Below are 18,072 nucleotides of genomic sequence, written 5' to 3'. Positions count from 1 at the left end.
AATTGTAAGGATAGGGAATTGTCTTCATAAGTAGCAAGGGCTCCCCCTGAAGATGTGCATATAAGTAATTTGCTTTTGGAATGCAAATGCACATGGCAGGTTATACTTGTGGAGATCCACTTCAACTTATGAAGATAATTCATCATGCATGAAATGATATAGCAAGTAGAATGACATGCATAATGAAAAATGGACGTCTGCAGAATGATCTAAGTGCGGAAGTTATCATCGCACATGCGGAATTTATCATCGCATCACAGTAAAGCAAATAAGTAGCAGACGACCATCAAGTTTAGGTGCTACAACTCAAAGAACCAAATGTTTTTAAAAAGCAAGAGTTGTAAGCACGAGGCAAAATATAATGCAACCGCCCATATGAACCCGCTTGAAGACTATCAACTCATATGCTTCTCCCCTTTTGTCAGTAAGGACCAAAAAGGTTTGATGACATAGAGCATCTACTCATCATCATGAGTAGGTGAAGCAGCAGGGTTGTCGTCGTTGGTTGGCGGTGCAGATGAACTTGGTGCAGTGTCGATGCACGCAGTAGTAGGAGGTGGTGAAGTAGCATCATCTTCATCATCGATCACTCTGGCATTTACCATTGCCGCAGAGGAAGAATATTCAGAGTCTTCAAGAGATGGAGTGCGATGTAGGACAGCAGTCCGTGGAGGAGTGGAGTCAAACTGGAATCTTTCATTGAAGCTATCGTCTTGAAGATCAGCTTCAGCACTGAGCAGGGTCAAACTCTTCCATGATCGTTGGCAAGTTTCATGAGCAATAAAGGCATTCTTTGTGGCAAGGTTGCGAATGCGATTGACATCCACCAAGAGGCTTTGCATCTGTCTCTTGAGCCAGAAATGATGCTTATCCTGTTTCTGATGAAGGGCCACAAGAAGTTCTCGGTCATTGAGAACGCGAGAACGCTTCTGAGGCCTTTGTGCAATGGTGCTTTCAGTGGCTTCAGTAGGTGCCCGATGAGGCAGACGAGTGTTTCCAGCCAGTGGATAGATACGTGTCGCTGCTTGAACACCTTCAATAGGTTGAGTGAAGCTTTGGTGGTCGGCATTCTGAAGACAAAGAGGCCTCTTGGCAGGGTCAGAGTATATAGCTTCAACTGACATATGAACCTCTGGCAGAAAGATCATATGATTGCGAGTAGAGGGCTGATAATTGACAGATGAGTGTCTCTTGATGAGGCGCATGACCGATGGAGCATAAAACTTCAGACCAAATAGGTCAGAGCCAGAAGCAGCAAGTTGCCTGATGAAGAATTCTTGAGTGTTGAAGCTGATGCCATTGAGAATATAGAAGACCAAAGTCTTCATAGCTCCTTCAAGCTTGGCCGCTGATGAATGTCCTTTGACATGTCAGAGAGTTCGCCTGATGACATGATATATGGTGCGAGGCAGATACTCAAGGTCTTCAACAAAGAACTCTGTTGGATATTCAGCGTCAGATGGCAAGGGCTTCATCATGCTCAACATCTGGCTCATATTGGGTTCTGGCTTATGGAAGATACTCTCTATAGCATTGAGGTGTAGCTGACAGTCAGGTTCATATAGTTCTCCAGGAGTGGCTAGCCCTGTAAGCTCAATTATATCCATAGCTTTGGCTTCATGATGAACATTTCCAGTCATCCACTCGAGAACCCATGTCTTGATGTCTCTGTAGTAGCCGCGAATGTGTAGAGTAGCATAGAATTGAAGCAATAGCTCTTCATTCCAATGTTCTTTGTCTGTCACAAAGTGGAGCAGACCAGCATCAGGAAAGCAATCAAGTGCTTCTTCTAAGCACGGTAGTCCAGCAATGGCTTCAGTATCAAGGCGCATATGAGTGAAAATGCGCCCTTGATCATATAGGACGCATGAGTAATAGCTTCTCTGCTGATAGCTCCAGAACCGATCTGATGATATCCTTGGCTTGGAGTAGGGGTTCTTGGCGCTGTCAAAGAAGCTATTGTGGCTTTTTAAGCCATTTGCATTGAAGGACCCTGGTGAGTTGGCAATACCTGGAAACCTTGGCAACCTAGGCTTTGGCTTCTGGACCTGAGGCCTATGCTCAATATGATAGTCAAATTGAGGTCCTGAGGCAGTAGGCGGAGGCACCAGAATGGGCCATCGGACAGTGGTAAGCTGACCATGACTGTATGCTTGCTCAATTGTGTGAGGCCTTGGTGGCGGAACAGGAGCAGGAGCAACAGCTGAGGCGTCAGGCTGCACAACAGGTGCTTCAGGAGCGATTGTCTCATTAACTTCAGGTGCAGCAACCTCAGTGGTTTCAGGTTCAGTGGCCACATTTGCTTCAGGCACACTAGTTGGTGCAGGCTCCACATTAGCGTCAGCCATGACTACGTCATTGGCTTCATTGGCATTGGCGGTGGCAGCCTCAACATTGTCAACCTCCTCTTGACGAACAGGAGGGTCGGGCACATGCACGTTCACATCAGGAACTGCTTCTTCTTCAATTACTGGGGGAGTAGGTACACGTACTTCTTCTTGATTTTCCTCGGCTGATGCAGCCGGAATGTCTTCACCAGCATGTGCTTCAGACTCGGAGACATTCACAGTTGGAGCAGGTTCAGAAAATACTTGACGTGCAACAGGTGAACGTTGCACTTCTCCTTCTGGAACGCTCGACAGAGGGACTTGCGGCCTTTGTCCTTTGCGAAGCCTGCGAAATGCTGGCAACGCCTTAGGAGATGGAGTTGGCTGGGCCTGAAAGTCTTCATCCTCTTCTTGCATGGGAGGTGTAGCTTGTTGTTGTGTTTGGGGAGTACTGGGGGAGTCTTGTAGTTGTGGGTGATCAGCCCACGATGCATCCTGAGGAATTGGCGTTAGAGAACGACCAATGCTGATGAGTTCGCTGTTTGTATGAACAGGCGATGATACCACATCATGTTCGATCTGAGGAAGAACTTCATCATCAGCTACATTGTCATCATGACCAATGTCTTCAGCAGCGGTGGGTTCAGCTACTGGAATATCTTCAGCTTCATGAGCCTCTGTGGGAGTAGGCTCATGGACTATCATCCTTCGTTCTTGTTGTTCTGACGCTGGGCGAACCACTGAAATGGGTTCAACAACTAAGGGCTCTGTGGAAGCAGCCCTAGTCTTCTTGGTCTTGCTCTTCTTCTTGGAGGGAGCGGCATCAGAGGCTTCAGTGTTCTTTCTCTTTCTGGCTTCAGCCTCGGCAGCCCTCGTCTTCTTCTGTTCTGAAGCGGTTGTGGTGACCTTTGGCTTCGAGCCAGTCATGCTGCTTGGGAAGATAATGCGAGGGGCTTCTTGGCTTGAAGGTTCAGGTTGTTCAGCAGGAAGCTTCTTCTTCTTCTTTGCAGCCATCCTGGGGTCAATGCTAGGACGGCCAAGTGACTTGCGCTTCTCAGCCTCATTATAGGCGAGCACACACTTATCAGCCAAAATCTTCATGCGCTCTCGAGAACCCTGAGCTTCTTCACGCTTCTTCAGAAAAGCTTCTTTAAGCTCATGTAGCATGACTTTGAAGTTTCGGACGTCTTGAACACTTAGCTTGGCCACATGCTTCTTGAATTGAGCCTTCTCATAATCAATCTTGTTCTTGAGCTCAACGATGCGCTGAGCGAGACCTAGCTCAGAAGCAATGGCGCCATTGAAGGGGACACTGAGGCCAATGGGAAGCTGTAAATCTTCAAAGCTGACATTGGGGGTGTGGAACCACTCATCAATGAAATTGTGGATGATGGCCACATCAAAGAGAGGCAAGTTGTTGAAGATTTCTGCTTCTTCCTTGCTCTTTATCAGCTGCTCAAGGGCATCATCAGCAACATCTTCATCACTTGACAGATCAATGGGTTCTTCATGTAGAATTGCGGCAGGAGTCAAGGCCCTTTGATAAGATGGTCTGACAAGTTGATTTTTCTTCTCCGTTCTCTTGGAGACACGGGATTGATCTTCAGACTGCACACTGGCTTCAGGAGGTGCAGTGGCCAGTGGCTTCACACGAGAAGTCTTCGGAGGTGTAGCTGATCTTGAAGCCTTTGGCTTCTTTTGCTTTTGCGGCTTTGGAGGAGGAGCAGGGGCTTCATCGGAGTCAGCATCATTGTCAGAATGATCTACTCTGGCACCTTGGACCACGATGTAGGTGATGAGGCCGTCAAGGTTGGAGAAGGGGCCGATCACATTGGGATCAGCATCACGGGAGCCGTCAGCACGGGGAGCAGAGGGACCTGGGTTGAAGTCCAAACCCAAGGACTTCTTGTTCTTCTTGGCCGAAGCCACAACAAACTGGTAGTTGCGCTTGAAGAGAGAGTCGTCATGACACCAGAGTAGTGAGGTGGGATCTGCGTTCTCAAGCTGTGGTCCACGGACCATGCAAGGATAGAAGCCTTGATCAATGGCTTCAGCTTTGTTCTTGGGTTGAAGGCCTCGATAGAGGATATCACCCCAAGGTCTCTTGATGGCATTCTTCTCTGCATATTCCTTCGTCACAAACTTGTACTCGAACCATTCCTCAGCCCAATAGCGTCGAATCCATTGGATTCGCGTCTTTCTTTGATGATAATTCTCTTCGGGATCTGTCTTGTAGAGTTCTGCTAAGTCATCAGGCAGATCTTTGGATGTTCCTTCTCTGCGGTATCTGCCACCCTTCCTTGCTGATTTTTTTGCAGCCATGAACTTCAAGCTGAATGGCTTCAATATGTTCAAAGGCTTCAGAGACTTACGCTTGCTGGTCAAGCAGGAACTGGCTTCAGGAGAATTGATATGATGTTGTAAGTATTCTTTAAACGAATGTAGACTATGAGAACCAAGGGATTCTCCCACGGACATGTACCTGTGACAGCATTAGAGATGCGAGGGAAGGGGAAGAGGTCATATGCATTCTCAGAAGATTTTGAAGATAAATCAGTTTGAAGACGTTGACCTCATGATGCGAAGACATTCACTTATATAGGTGAGTTGGTTCCAGATTTGTACTAATCCGTGAATAAGTACAAGTGAGGAATCAAACTAGACAGGAAATCTAAGTGAAACGACTAGGCAGTATGAGATGCAGACAGAATAGATCTAATTTGAATAGACAGAAACCACTTTCGGTAAACAGGATGAATCTTGAAGATCAAAAAGGTGGTAAAAACAGAGTTATAATTACCACACAAGAACTGCTAGATGGGATGAATAGGAGACCGAGCAGTTCAGCCTACCGTGCCCTAACTTGGCGACAGAGGACACCTACGGCGACGGCGGAGAGGACGATGTCCACGGCCGGCGTGAGGACGACGTTGGAGAAGTCACGACAGCTAAGCGCTTCGTCGCCGACATCGTCGCGAGCTAGCGGTGGCGCTAGGGTTTTGACGGAGGTGGAGAGGTGGAAGAAGGATTTCTTTACCGCAGGGGACAAGTATTTATAAGTAGGTGAGAGACACAACGCAATTACGCTGGTGCCCCTGGCGGTTCACATCTGAGGGGCACGTGGCAAGCATGCAACATACTCAGAGTTGTCCCGTGTTCCCACGCCCGCCAGGCATGTCGGAGAGTTGTTCCGGCTTCTCCGGATTTCAACAATAAAGATAAGTCATTTAAAACAGATTTAATGTTTGTCTCTTTGTCTTCTGCTGACTAGGATGCAGAGAAGACATTCGACAGTTTCAATAGAATGCATATGATTTGGACAGATAGAGTTTGAGATAGAAAGCATAGAGAGGTTAGGGTCCGATCACATTCACTTAGTTCAAAAGATCCAATCTTGAAGACATAGCTATAAGTGAATGTTGTAGAGGATAGAACACTAGTATATATATATATATATATATCAGAAAGCAATCAAATCATCATAGTGTAGAAAGTCATGAAGATAAATTGAAACTGAAGACAAACCAAATGCGAAGTCATTGCAATATAACGCCATGAGTGAAACACTTCAAACAGAGAAAGTTGGTGGTGGCGTTACCCACCGTATAGGAAGTATTAGACCCAGACACGGCGCACAATTATCGTGGCGCTCCGAAGTCATATTCCATGTTAATGTATTCACACTCAGAGTGTAAATCTTCATTGATTGAAGATATACATTACTTTGTGTGTTGCACATCTAAGTCATCAACATGCATAAGTGTTAGGATGTGTGCCTGATCATAGGACATTTGAGGATTCCAAGATATTTAGCTCACACCGTAACTTGCAAAACCTTTTCTCATCCAAGGGCTTTGTGAAGATATCTGCCAGTTGCTCTTCAGTGTTGACGTGAATGATATCGATATCTTTCTTCATAACATGATCTCTGATAAAGTGATGATGAATTTCAATGTGCTTTGTCTTCGAGTGTTGGACTGGATTGTTGGTTATTTTGATGGCACTTTCGTTGTCGCAGAAGAGAGGTACTTGTTTCAGGTTGATGCCATAATCCTTGAGAGTTTGCTTCATCCATAGAAGCTGAGCACAACAGGATCCAGCAGCAATGTATTCAGATTCAACAGTTGAGAGTGATACACAGTTCTACTTCTTTGAAGACTAACAGACAAGTGATCGACCAAGAAAATGACATGTGCCTGATGTAGACTTGCGATCCACCTTGTCACCAGCATAATCAGCATCCGAGAATCCAACCAAATCAAATTTTGAGCCCTTGGGATACCATAATCCGAGTGTTGGGGTGTAAGCCAAATATCGAAGAATTCGCTTCACAGCTAAGTGATGCGATTCCTTTGGTGCCGCTTGGAATCGAGCACACATGCAAACACTAAGCATAATATCTGGCCTAGATGCACATAAATAAAGCAAAGAACCAATCATGGAGCGGTATACCTTTTGATCGAACTCTTTACCATTGTCGTTGGGACCAAGGTGGTGTTTGGCTGGCATTGGCATCGTGTAGCCTTTGCAGTCTTCCATTCCAAACTTCTTCAGACAATCTTTGAGGTATTTTTCTTGAGATATGAAGATGCCATTCCTTTGCTGACGAATTTGAAGACCAAGGAAGAACTTCAGCTCACCCATCATGGACATTTGATATTGCTCTTGCATCATGTACCCAAACTCATCACTATACTTCTGGTTGGTGCAGCCGAAGATTATGTCATCCACATATATTTGGCACACAAACAGTTCACCATCATATGTCTTCGTGAAGAGTGTGGGATCGAGGGATCCAGGTTTGAAGCCTTTGCTCTTCAGGAAGTCTTTGATTGTATCATACCAGGCACGTGGAGCTTGTTTGAGGCCATACAATGCTTTGTTTAGCTTGTACACCATATCAGGATGTTTTGGATCTTCAAAGCCAGGTGGTTGTGCGACATATACTTCTTCTTCAATCTTGCCATTGAGAAATGCACTCTTTACATCCATTTGATATAGCAAGATGTTGTGATGATTAGCGTAGGCTAGCAGTATACGAATAGCTTCAAGCCTAGCAACATGAGCAAATGTTTCATCGAAGTCAATTCCTTCAACTTGAGTATATCCTTGAGCCACAAGACATGCTTTGTTTCTGACAACTTGACCATGCTCATCTTGCTTGTTTCGATATATCCACTTTGTTCCAATAATGTTATGCTTGCGAGGGTCAGGTCGCTTGACAAGTTCCCAGACATTATTCAGTTTGAACTGTTGAAGTTCTTCTTGCATGGCTTGAATCCATTCAGGTTCCATAAAAGCTTCAGCAACTTTCTTGGGTTCTGATATAGACACAAATGAAAAGTGCCCACAGAAGTTTGCTAGCTGTGTTGCTCTTGATCGAGTGAGCGTACCAGGTGCATTGATGCTGCCAATTATCTTCTCTATTTGAACTTCATTTGCAACACGAGGATGAACAGGACGAAGATTTTGCTCTGGCTAATCATTGTCATCATTGGGAGGATTGTCTTCGATCTGAGCATTGTCTTCAGGTTGATTTGGTGCAGAGATGATAAGTTCCTCTTTAGGCTGTGCTTCAGAGGGCATGATTTCACCAGTTCCCATCAGCTTGATAGACTCGTTTGAAGGAGCTTCATCTAGTGTACTTGGCAGAATCTCTCTCTGTGAACCATTGGTTTCATCAAATTTCACATCCACAGTTTCAACAATTTTGTAGAGATAAAGGTTGAAGACTCTGTAGGAGTGTGAATCCTTTCCATAGCCAAGCATGAAGCCTTCATGAGCCTTAGGTGCAAATTTTGACTTGTGATGGGGATCCTTGATCCAGCATCTAGCTCCAAATACTCTGAAGTAACTGACGTTTGGCTTCTTGCCAGTAAGGAGCTCATAAGATGTTTTGTTCAGAAGCTTATGGATGTACACACGGTTGATGATGTGACATGCTATATCAATAGCTTCAGACCAGAACTTTCTTGGTGTCTTGTACTCATCTAGCATTGTTCGACCATCTCAATGAGGGTTCTGTTTTTGCGCTCAACGATGCCATTTTGCTGAGGTGTGTATGGAGCAGAGAACTCATGAGTGATTCCCATTGTATCCAGATACAGATCAAGTCCAGTGTTCTTGAATTCAGTGCCATCATCACTTCTGATGTGCTTGATCTTCACGCCATAATTGTTCATTGCTCGATTTGTGAAGTGCCTGAAGACATCTTGCACTTCAGTCTTGTAAAGAATTATATGAACCCATGTGTATCTTGAGTAGTCATCAACAATGACGAAGCCATAGAGACAGGCAGTTATTGTGAGGGTGGAGTAGTGAGTAGGTCCAAATAAGTCCATGTGTAACAGCTCGAAGGGTTGTGATGTTGTCATGATTGTCTTCGAGGGGTGCTTTGCCCTTGTCATCTTTCCAGCTTCACATGCACCACACAGATGATCCTTTTTGAACTTGACATCCTCGATGCCAATGACATGCTTCTTCTTGACGAGTGAGTGTAAGTTCCTCATGCCAGCATGTCCTAACCTTCGATGCCAGAGCCAGCATTTTGAAGCTTTTGTGAGAAGACATACGGCAAGCTGTGGACCTGCTGAGAAATCTACCATGTATAGATCATGTTTTCGATACCCTTCAAAGACTAGAGATTTGTCAGATTCCATTAGCACAAGGCAACGGTATTTTCCAAATATCACAATCATGTTCAAGTCACAAAGCATTGAGACAGACATTAAGTTGAAACCAAGGGATTCAACAAGCATCACTTTATCCATGTGTTGATCCTTTGAGATTGCAACTCTACCTAGACCCAATACCTTGCTTTTACTAGTGTCAGCAAATGTAATGTGACTCTTGTCGGATGGACGTAAGGTTGAGTCCATGAGAAGATTTCGATCACCAGTCATATGATTTGTGCATCCACTGTCCATAATCCATTCTGAAGCTTTTGGTGATGTACCCTACAGTGCAGTTAGGAGGATAGGCTTCACAAGAGTGTTGTGAAGCATAAGCATTTGACACATATAGGGACAGTCATAGCTTATATCAAAGTTAGGACATAGTATGACTGATAAGAGATTCAGATGTGAAGTATATAGGATGACATTTTATCGTGCGTCCTAAATGAGTTTTAGGTCCCCAGCAATAGTATCGGACGCCATTGATTGCTGGCTGGAGACCGTTTTCTGCAAAAGAGAGTTAGTTCTTCTTTGCCACCCACATCTTCAGTGGTGGCTTAGAAGCAATGAGTCTTAGTGTAGCATCTAAGAATTTTGGCTTTGAAGCCCTAGCAAATAGCCTTGCAGGAGATGAATGATACTCATATGAATAAGCAGAAAAGTTCTTAGTCCTATGAACATAGCGATTCGAAGATACACGCTCATATTCATAAGTCTGAGCATGATTTCCCTGCAAAACATTGGCGTTAGGGTGACTCATGTGAGTCCTGTATCTGTATGAAGCCTTTGGGCCACATGAAGCTATTGGTCTGGGGTTTGTCTTCTTCCTTGGTGGTGTCATGATGACATTCACATGAAGATTCTCAATGTACTGCTTAGGTACCCAGATCTTCTTTATAGGTGGTCCATTCCTGTAGTTAGTACCAATGTACCTGGCAAACACTTCACCATTCTGATTTTTGAATAGCTTATAGTTTGCATCAAAGGATTCATCAATGACAATAGGATTAGCACAGGTAAAGCCAGATAAGGTGGATGGATCTACTGAAGGTTCCTTTGCAGCAACCCATGTGGTTTTGGGATACTGCTCAGGCTTCCAGTACGAGCCATCAACATTCATTTTCCTTTCGAACCCAACACCCTCTTTCCTAGGGTTTCGGTTCAGAATCTGCTTTTTGAAGACATCGCAGAGAGTCTGATGTCCCTTCAAACTTTTGTACATCCCTGTTTCAAGCAATTTCTTCAACATAGCATTTTCATCAGCAACAGCAGTGGTATCCTCCGCAGAGGGGTTAGTAACCACATCAGTAGGTGAAGACAATGAAATAGTAGCAGCAGTGGAACATTCAGCAACAGATGTAGCGTTATCACGCTCAATGCATTTTAGACATGGTGGTTCAAATCCATCCTGAGCAGAACTGATCTGTTGAGCGCGAAGTGACTCATTCACCTTTTGAAGATCTTCATGAGCCGCTGTCAATTTCTCAAGCTCTTGTTTCCTTTGAAGATAATGATAGGAGAGCCTTTCATAAGTAGTTGAGAGCGATTCATGATGACCTTCAAGTTCTTGGTACTTAGCATGAAGATTTTTATGTCATCAACTAAGGACTGTGAACGTGTCATTTCAGCGTCCAATAGGTCATCGCTTTTGTCTAACAGTTTTTGAGTATGTTCCATAGCCTTTTGTTGTTCAGTTGCAATTTTAGCAAGTGTTTTGTAGTTGGGTTTGGATTCACAATCAGAGTCATCTTCACTTGAAGTTTGAAAGTAAGCATCGCGTGATTTTACCTTGGCACCACGTGCCATGAAGCAGTAGGTGGGAGTAGGATTGTCTTCGTCATTAGCTTCAGCGTTGGTGTGGAAGTCATTGTCTTCAGTGTTGAAGATGGACTTGGCGACATAGGCTGTGGCTAGAGCCAGACTTGCAACGCCAGGGTCAGACTCCTCTCCAGACTCCACCTCTGCCTTCTCCGAAGCAGACTCCTCTGAATCCATTTCCTTGCCAACAAAAGCACGAGCCTTGCCAAATGAGCTCTTCTTGTATGATGAAGACTTGGAAGTAGACTTAGAAGACTTTGAGGATTTCTTCTTCTTCTTGTCATCGGAATCATATTCCTTGCTTTTCTTCTTCTTCTTCTCATTGTCCCACTGTGGACACTCAGATATGTAGTGACCGGGTTTCTTGCACTTGTGGCAGGTTCTCTTCTTGTGATCATGGGTGGAAGCTTCATCATTCCTTGAGCTGGATCGTGAAGACTTTCTGAAGCCTTTCTTCTTTGTGAATTTCTGGAACTTCTTCACAAGCATAGCAAGTTCCCTTCCAATGTCTTCAGGATCTTCAGAACCACAGTCAGATTCTTCTTCAGATGAGGAAACAACTTTTGCCTTCAAAGCACGAGTTCGGCCATAGTTTGGGCCATAGATATCTCTTTTCTCAGATAGCTGGAACTCATGTGTGTTGAGCCTCTCAAGTATATCAGACGGATCGAGTGTCTTGAAGTCAGGACGTTCTTGTAGCATGAGGGCAAGGGTGTCAAAGGAGCTATCAAGTGATCTCAGCAGTGTCTTGACGATTTCATGCTTGGTAATCTCAGTTGCGCCAAGAGCTTGAAGTTCATTTGTGATATCAGTGAGGCGATCAAATGTGAGCTGGACATTTTCATTGTCGTTTCTCTTGAAGCGGTTGAAGAGGTTGCGAAGAACACTGATTCTTTGATCTCTCTGGGTTGAGACGCCTTCGTTGACCTTGAATAGCCAGTCCCAGACTAGCTTCGACGTTTCCAGAGCACCCACACGGCCATACTGTCCTTTGCTCAGATGACCACAGATGATGTTCTTTGCAGTAGAGTCCAGTTGAATGAACTTCTTGACATCAGTGGGGGTGACACCTTCACCAGTTTTGGGAACGCCATTCTTGACGACATACCAGAGGTCGACATTAATGGCTTCAAGATGCATACGCATCTTATTCTTCCAGTAGGGATATTCAGTTCCATCGAACTTGGGGCAAGCAGCGGAGACCTTGATTATCCCTGAAGTCGACATAGCTGAAACTCCAGGTGGTTAAACCGAGTCACACAGAACAAGGGAGTACCTTGCTCTAATACCAATTGAAAGTGCTACTATCGGCTAGAGGGGGGGGTGAATAGGCGATTTTTATGAAAGTCTTCAAAACATGGAAGTTTCGAAGACAAACAACAGAAATGACCTAATTGTAATGCAGCGGAAGATAAACTACCCAAAGCAAGCCATAGTCAAGTATACAAAGATCTGAAAGTATGGGACTAATAGCAGCTAGGCAGTAAGGATCAGGATGGAAGATAATATGAAGCCAATCAACAGTAGTAGTCAAGCAATGAAGTCAAACAGATACACAGATAGGCAATGACTTCACGAAGACAAACTTAAGTAAGGTTGGGAAGGGATAGAACCAGTTGCTTGTTGAAGACACATGATTTGTTAGACCAGTTCCAGTTGTTGTGACAACTGTACGTCTAGTTAGGGAGGCTGAGATTTAACTCAGAAGACCGTGTCTTCACCTTATTCCCCTTGAGCTAAGGACACCCAGTCCTCGCCCAATCACTCTGGTAAGTCTTCAAGGGAGACTTCCAAACCTTCACAGACTTCGTTCACCGGCAATCCACAATGACTCTTGGATGCTCAGAACGCGACGCCTAACCGGCTGGAGGATTCACAGTCCTCAAGTGTAATAAGTCTTCAGGTCACACAGAAAGAAAGACTTCAGTGATGCCTAATACTCTTTGGCTCTGGGTGTTTGGGCTTTGTCCTCGCAAGGATTTTTCTCTCTCAAATGCTTCGAGGTGGGTTGCTCTCAAACAACAAAAGCCGTGCACAAACTCTGAGTAGCCAGCAATTTATGGTGTAGGGGGTGGGCTATTTATAGCCACTAGGCAATCCGACCTGATTTGTCTAAAATGACCCTGGGTCACTAAGGAACTGACACGTGTTCCAACGGTCAGATTTCAAACACACGCGGCAACTTTACTTGGGCTACAAGCAAAGCTGACTCATCCAGCTCTGGATAAGGTTTGCTCTCATTGTCTTCGCTCGAAGACATAGGATTTGAGTTGAGCATCACATCAGTCACTCTCACTTAGTTCACTTGGACCCCACTTAACAGTACGGTGGTTCCTATGACTCAACAAAGAAGAAAATGAAGCAACGAAGCCACACAGTCTTCGTGCTCCATAGTCTTCACGCAATGTCTTCTCATGTCATAGTCTTCAATATGAATATCTTCTCATACCACCATTATCTTCAATGTCTTCATACATTTTAGGGGTCATCTCCGGTAGGTAAACCAAATCAATGAGGGACACTACCTGCGTTATCCTGCAATTCTCACAAACGCATTAGTCCCTCAACCAACTTTGTCATCAATACTCCAAAACCAACTAGGGGTGGCACTAGATGCACTTACACTGAGCACAAGTAATAACGTGAAATACGATTATTTTATCCTACTATATGACAAGCAGTGAGGTACCAGGCAACTTAGCTATCTGTGATGGACTCTCTTGAACGCCATCATTATTTATTTCTGCGCGTTTGAGCTGTGCATTTGTCGATGGGCATGGGAGTTGATCTAGTAGGGCAGTGGCGTGGGTCCAAAGTAATAGAAGTAGCACAAAAACATTTTTGTAGGATTTTTGCTACATCTTGAGCTTGCGTTGGTTTTCCTTGAAGAGGAAAGGGTGATGCAGCAAAGTAGCGTAAGTATTTTCCTCAGTTTTTGAGAACCAATGTATCAATCCAGTAGGAGGATCCTCAAAAGTCCCATGCACCTACACAAACAAACAAGAACCTCGCAACCAACGCAATAAAGGGGTTGTCAATCCCTTCACGGCCACTTGCGAAAGTGACATCTGATAGAGATAATATGATAAGATATATTTTTTTGTATTTTTATGATATAGATTGGAAAGTAAAAGATGCAAATAAAAGTAGATGGTAAACTTATATGATAAAAGATAGACCCGGGGGCCATAGGTTTCACTAGTGGCTTCTCTCAAGATAGCATAAGTTTACGGTGGGTGAACAAATTACTGTCGAGCAATTGATAGAAAAGCGCATAGTTATGAGATTATCTAGGCATGATCATGTATATATGCATCACGTCCATGACAAGTAGACCGACTCCTGCCTGCATCTACTACTATTACTCCACACATCGACCGACTCCTGCCTGCATCTAGAGTATTAAGTTCATGAAGAACAGAGTAACGCATTAAGAAAGATGACATGATGTAAAGGGATAAACTCATGCAATATGATATAAACCCCATCTTTTTATCCTCGATGGCAACAATACAATATGTGCCTTGCTGCCCCTGCTGTCACTGGGAAAGGACACCGCAAGATTGAACCCAAAGCTAAGCACTTCTCCCATTGCAAGAAAGATCAATCTAGTAGGCCAAACCAAACTGATAATTCAAAGAGACTTGCAAAGTTAACTTAATCACACATAAAAGAATTCAGAGGAGATTCAAATATTTCTCATAGATAAACTTGATCATAAACCCACAATTCATTGGATCTCGACAAACACACCGCAAAAAGAGTTACATCAAATAGATCTCCAAGAAGATCGAGGAGAACTTTGTATTGAGAGTCAAAGAGAGAGAAGAAGCCATCTAGCTAATAACTATGGACCCGAAGGTCTGTGGTAAACTACTCACAACTCATCCGAAGGCCTTGGAGATGATGTAGAGGCCCTCCATGGTCGATTCCCCCTCCGGCGAAGCACCGGCGAAGGCTCCAAGATGGGATCTCGCGGATACAGAAGGTTGCGGCAGTGGAATTAGGTTTTCGTGGTCGCTTCTGATGGTTTTAGGGTACGGGTGTATATATAGGAGGAAGAAGTATGTCAGTGGACGCTCGAGGGGCCCACGAGGGTGGGGGGCGCGCCCACCCCTAGGGGGCATGCCGGGCACCCTTGTGGCCGCCTCGCTCGTTGCTTGACGTCCACTCCAAGTCTCCAGGTTGGCATTTGTTCCAAAAAGATTGCTCCCGAAGGTTTCATCCCGTTTGGACTCTGTTTGATGTTCCTTTTCTTCGAAACACTGAAATAGGAAAAAAAACAACAATTAGGGCTGGGCCTCCGGTTAGTAGGTTAGTCCCAAAAATGATATAAAAGTGAAAAGTAAAGCCCATAAACATCCAAAACGGGTAATATAATAGCATGGAAAAATAAAAAATTATAGATACGTTGGAGACGTATCAAGCATCCCCAAGCTTAATTCCTGCTCGTCCTTGAGTAGGTAAATGATAATAACAACTTTTTTTATGTGGAATTCTACCTAGCATAATTCTCAATGTAATTTTATTTATTGTGTCATGAATGTTCAGATCCAAATGATTCAAAATAAAAGTTCATATTGACATAAGAAATAGTAATACTTCAAGCATACCAACTAAGCAATCATGTCTTCTCAAAATAACATGGCTAAAGAAAGTTATCCCTACAAAATCATATAGTCTGGCTGTTGCTCTATCTTCATCACACAAAGTATTTAATCATGCACAACCCCGATGACAAGCCAAGAAATTGTTTCATACTTTAGTAATCTCAAACTTTTTCAACTTTCACGCAATACATGAGCACGAGCCATGGACATAGCACTATATGTGGAATAGAATGGTGGTTGTGGAGAAGGCAAAAAGGAGAGGATAGTCTCACATCAACTAGGCGTAACAATGGGCTATGGAGATGACCATTAATAGATATCAATGTTAGTGAGTAGGGATTGCCATGCAACGGATGCACTAGAGCTATAAATGTATGAAAGCTCAACAAAAGAAACTAAGTGGGTGTGCATCCAACTCGCTTGCTCACAAAGACCTAGGGCATTTTGTGGAAGCCCATCATTGGAATATACAAGCCAAGTTCTATAGTGAAAAATTCCCACTAGTATATGAAAGTGACAACATAGGAGACTCTCTATCATGAAGATCATGGTGCTACTTTGAAGCACAAGTGTGGTAAAAAGGATGGTAGCATTGTCCCTTGTCTCTTTTTCTCTCATTTTTTATTTGGCCTTTCCCTTTTTCTTATTTGGCCTTTCTCTTTTTTTATGAAGTCCGAAGTCTCATCCCGACTTGTGGGGGAATCATAGTCTCCATCATCCTTTCCTCACTAGGACAATGCTCTAATAATGAAGATCATCACACTTTTATTTACTTACAACTCAAGATTACAACTCAATACTTAGAACAAGATATGACTGTATATGAATGCCTCCGGCGGTGTACCGGGATATGCAATGAATCAAGAGTGACATGTATGAAAAATTATGAAGGTGGCCTTGCCACAAATACGATGTCAACTACATGATCATGCAAAGGGCAATATGACAATGATGATGCATGTCATATAAACGGAACGGTGGAAATTTGCATGGCAATATATCTCGGAATGGCTATGGAAATGCCATAATAGGTAGGTATGGTGGCTGTTTTGAGGAAGGTATATGGTGGGTGTATGGTACCGGCAAAAGTTGCGTGGCACAAGAGAGGCTAGCAATGGTGGAAGGTGAGAGTGCGTATAATCCATGGACTCAACATTAGTCATAAAGAACTCATATACTTATTGCAAAAATCTACAAGTCATTGAAAACAAAGTACTACGCGCATGCTCCTAGGGGGATAGATTGGTAGGAAAAGACCATCGCTCGTCCCCGACCGCCACTCATAAGGAAGACAATCAATAAATAAATTGTGCTCCAACTTCATCACAAAGCGGTTCACCATACGTGCATGCTACGGTAATCACAAACTTCAACACAAGTATTCTTTAAATTCATAATCACCCAACTAGCATGACTCTAATATTACCACCTCTATATCTCAAAACAATTATCAAGTATCAAATTGATCATTGCATCCAATTCACTTTCTATGATAGTTTTTATTATACCCAACTTGGATGCCAATCATTCTAGGACCAAATTTATAACCATAGAAAATACCATGCTGTTCTAAAAGACTCTCAAAATAATTTAAGTCAAGCATGAGAGATCAACAATTTCTACAAAATTAAGCCACCGCCATGCTCTAAAAAATATAAGTGAAGCACACAGAGCAAAACTATCTAGCTCAAAAGATATAAGTGAAGCACATAGAGTATTCTAATAATTTCTAAATCAAGTGGGCTTCTCCCAAAAGGTGTGTACAGAAAGGATGATTGTGGTAATCTAAAAAGCAAAGACTAATATCATACAAGACACTCTAAGCAAAACACATATCATGTGGCGAATACAAATATAGCTCCAAGTAAAGTTACCGATAGACGAAGACGAAAGAGGGGATGCCTTCCGGGGCGTCCCCAAGTTTAGGCTTTTGTTTATCCTTGAATATCTTGGGGTTCCATGGTAATCCCAAGCTTAGGCTCTTGCCACTCCTTATTCCATAGTCCATCAAATATTTACCCAAAACTTGAAAACTTCACAACACAAAACTCAACAGGAAATCTCATAAGCTCCGTTAGTGTAAGAAAGAAAAACCACCACATAAGGTACTGTAATGAACTCATTATTTATTTATATTGGTGTTAAACCTAATGTATTCCAACTTCTCTATGGTTCATACCCCTTGATACTAGCCATAGATGCATCAAAATAAGCAAACAACACACGAAAAACAGAATCTGTCAAACACAGAACAGTCTGTACCAATCTGTAACTCTCGAATAATTATAGAACTATAAAAATCCTACCAAAATAGGAAGTCCTGGTAAATTTGTCTATTGATCTACAGCAAAAATAATCAACACAAAAGCACGTTTATGTGAATTAATAAAATTATTTTCATGCGCGCAAAGTTTCTGTTTTTCAGCAGAATCAAATTAACTATCACCGTAGGTTATCCTATAGGTTCTACTTGGCACAAACACTAATTAAAACATGAAAACATATCTAAACAGAAGGTAGATGAAATATTTATTGAATAACACCAAAGTAAAATATTGGGTTGTCTCCCAACAAGCGCTTTTCTTTAAAGCCTTTTTAGCTAGGCATTGATAATTTTAATGATGCTCACATGAAAGACAAGAA

Source organism: Triticum aestivum, chromosome 7B (assembly GCF_018294505.1).
Source record: "Triticum aestivum cultivar Chinese Spring chromosome 7B, IWGSC CS RefSeq v2.1, whole genome shotgun sequence".
NCBI classification, from domain to species: domain Eukaryota; kingdom Viridiplantae; phylum Streptophyta; class Magnoliopsida; order Poales; family Poaceae; genus Triticum; species Triticum aestivum.
This window is presented reverse-complemented; position numbering follows the sequence as displayed.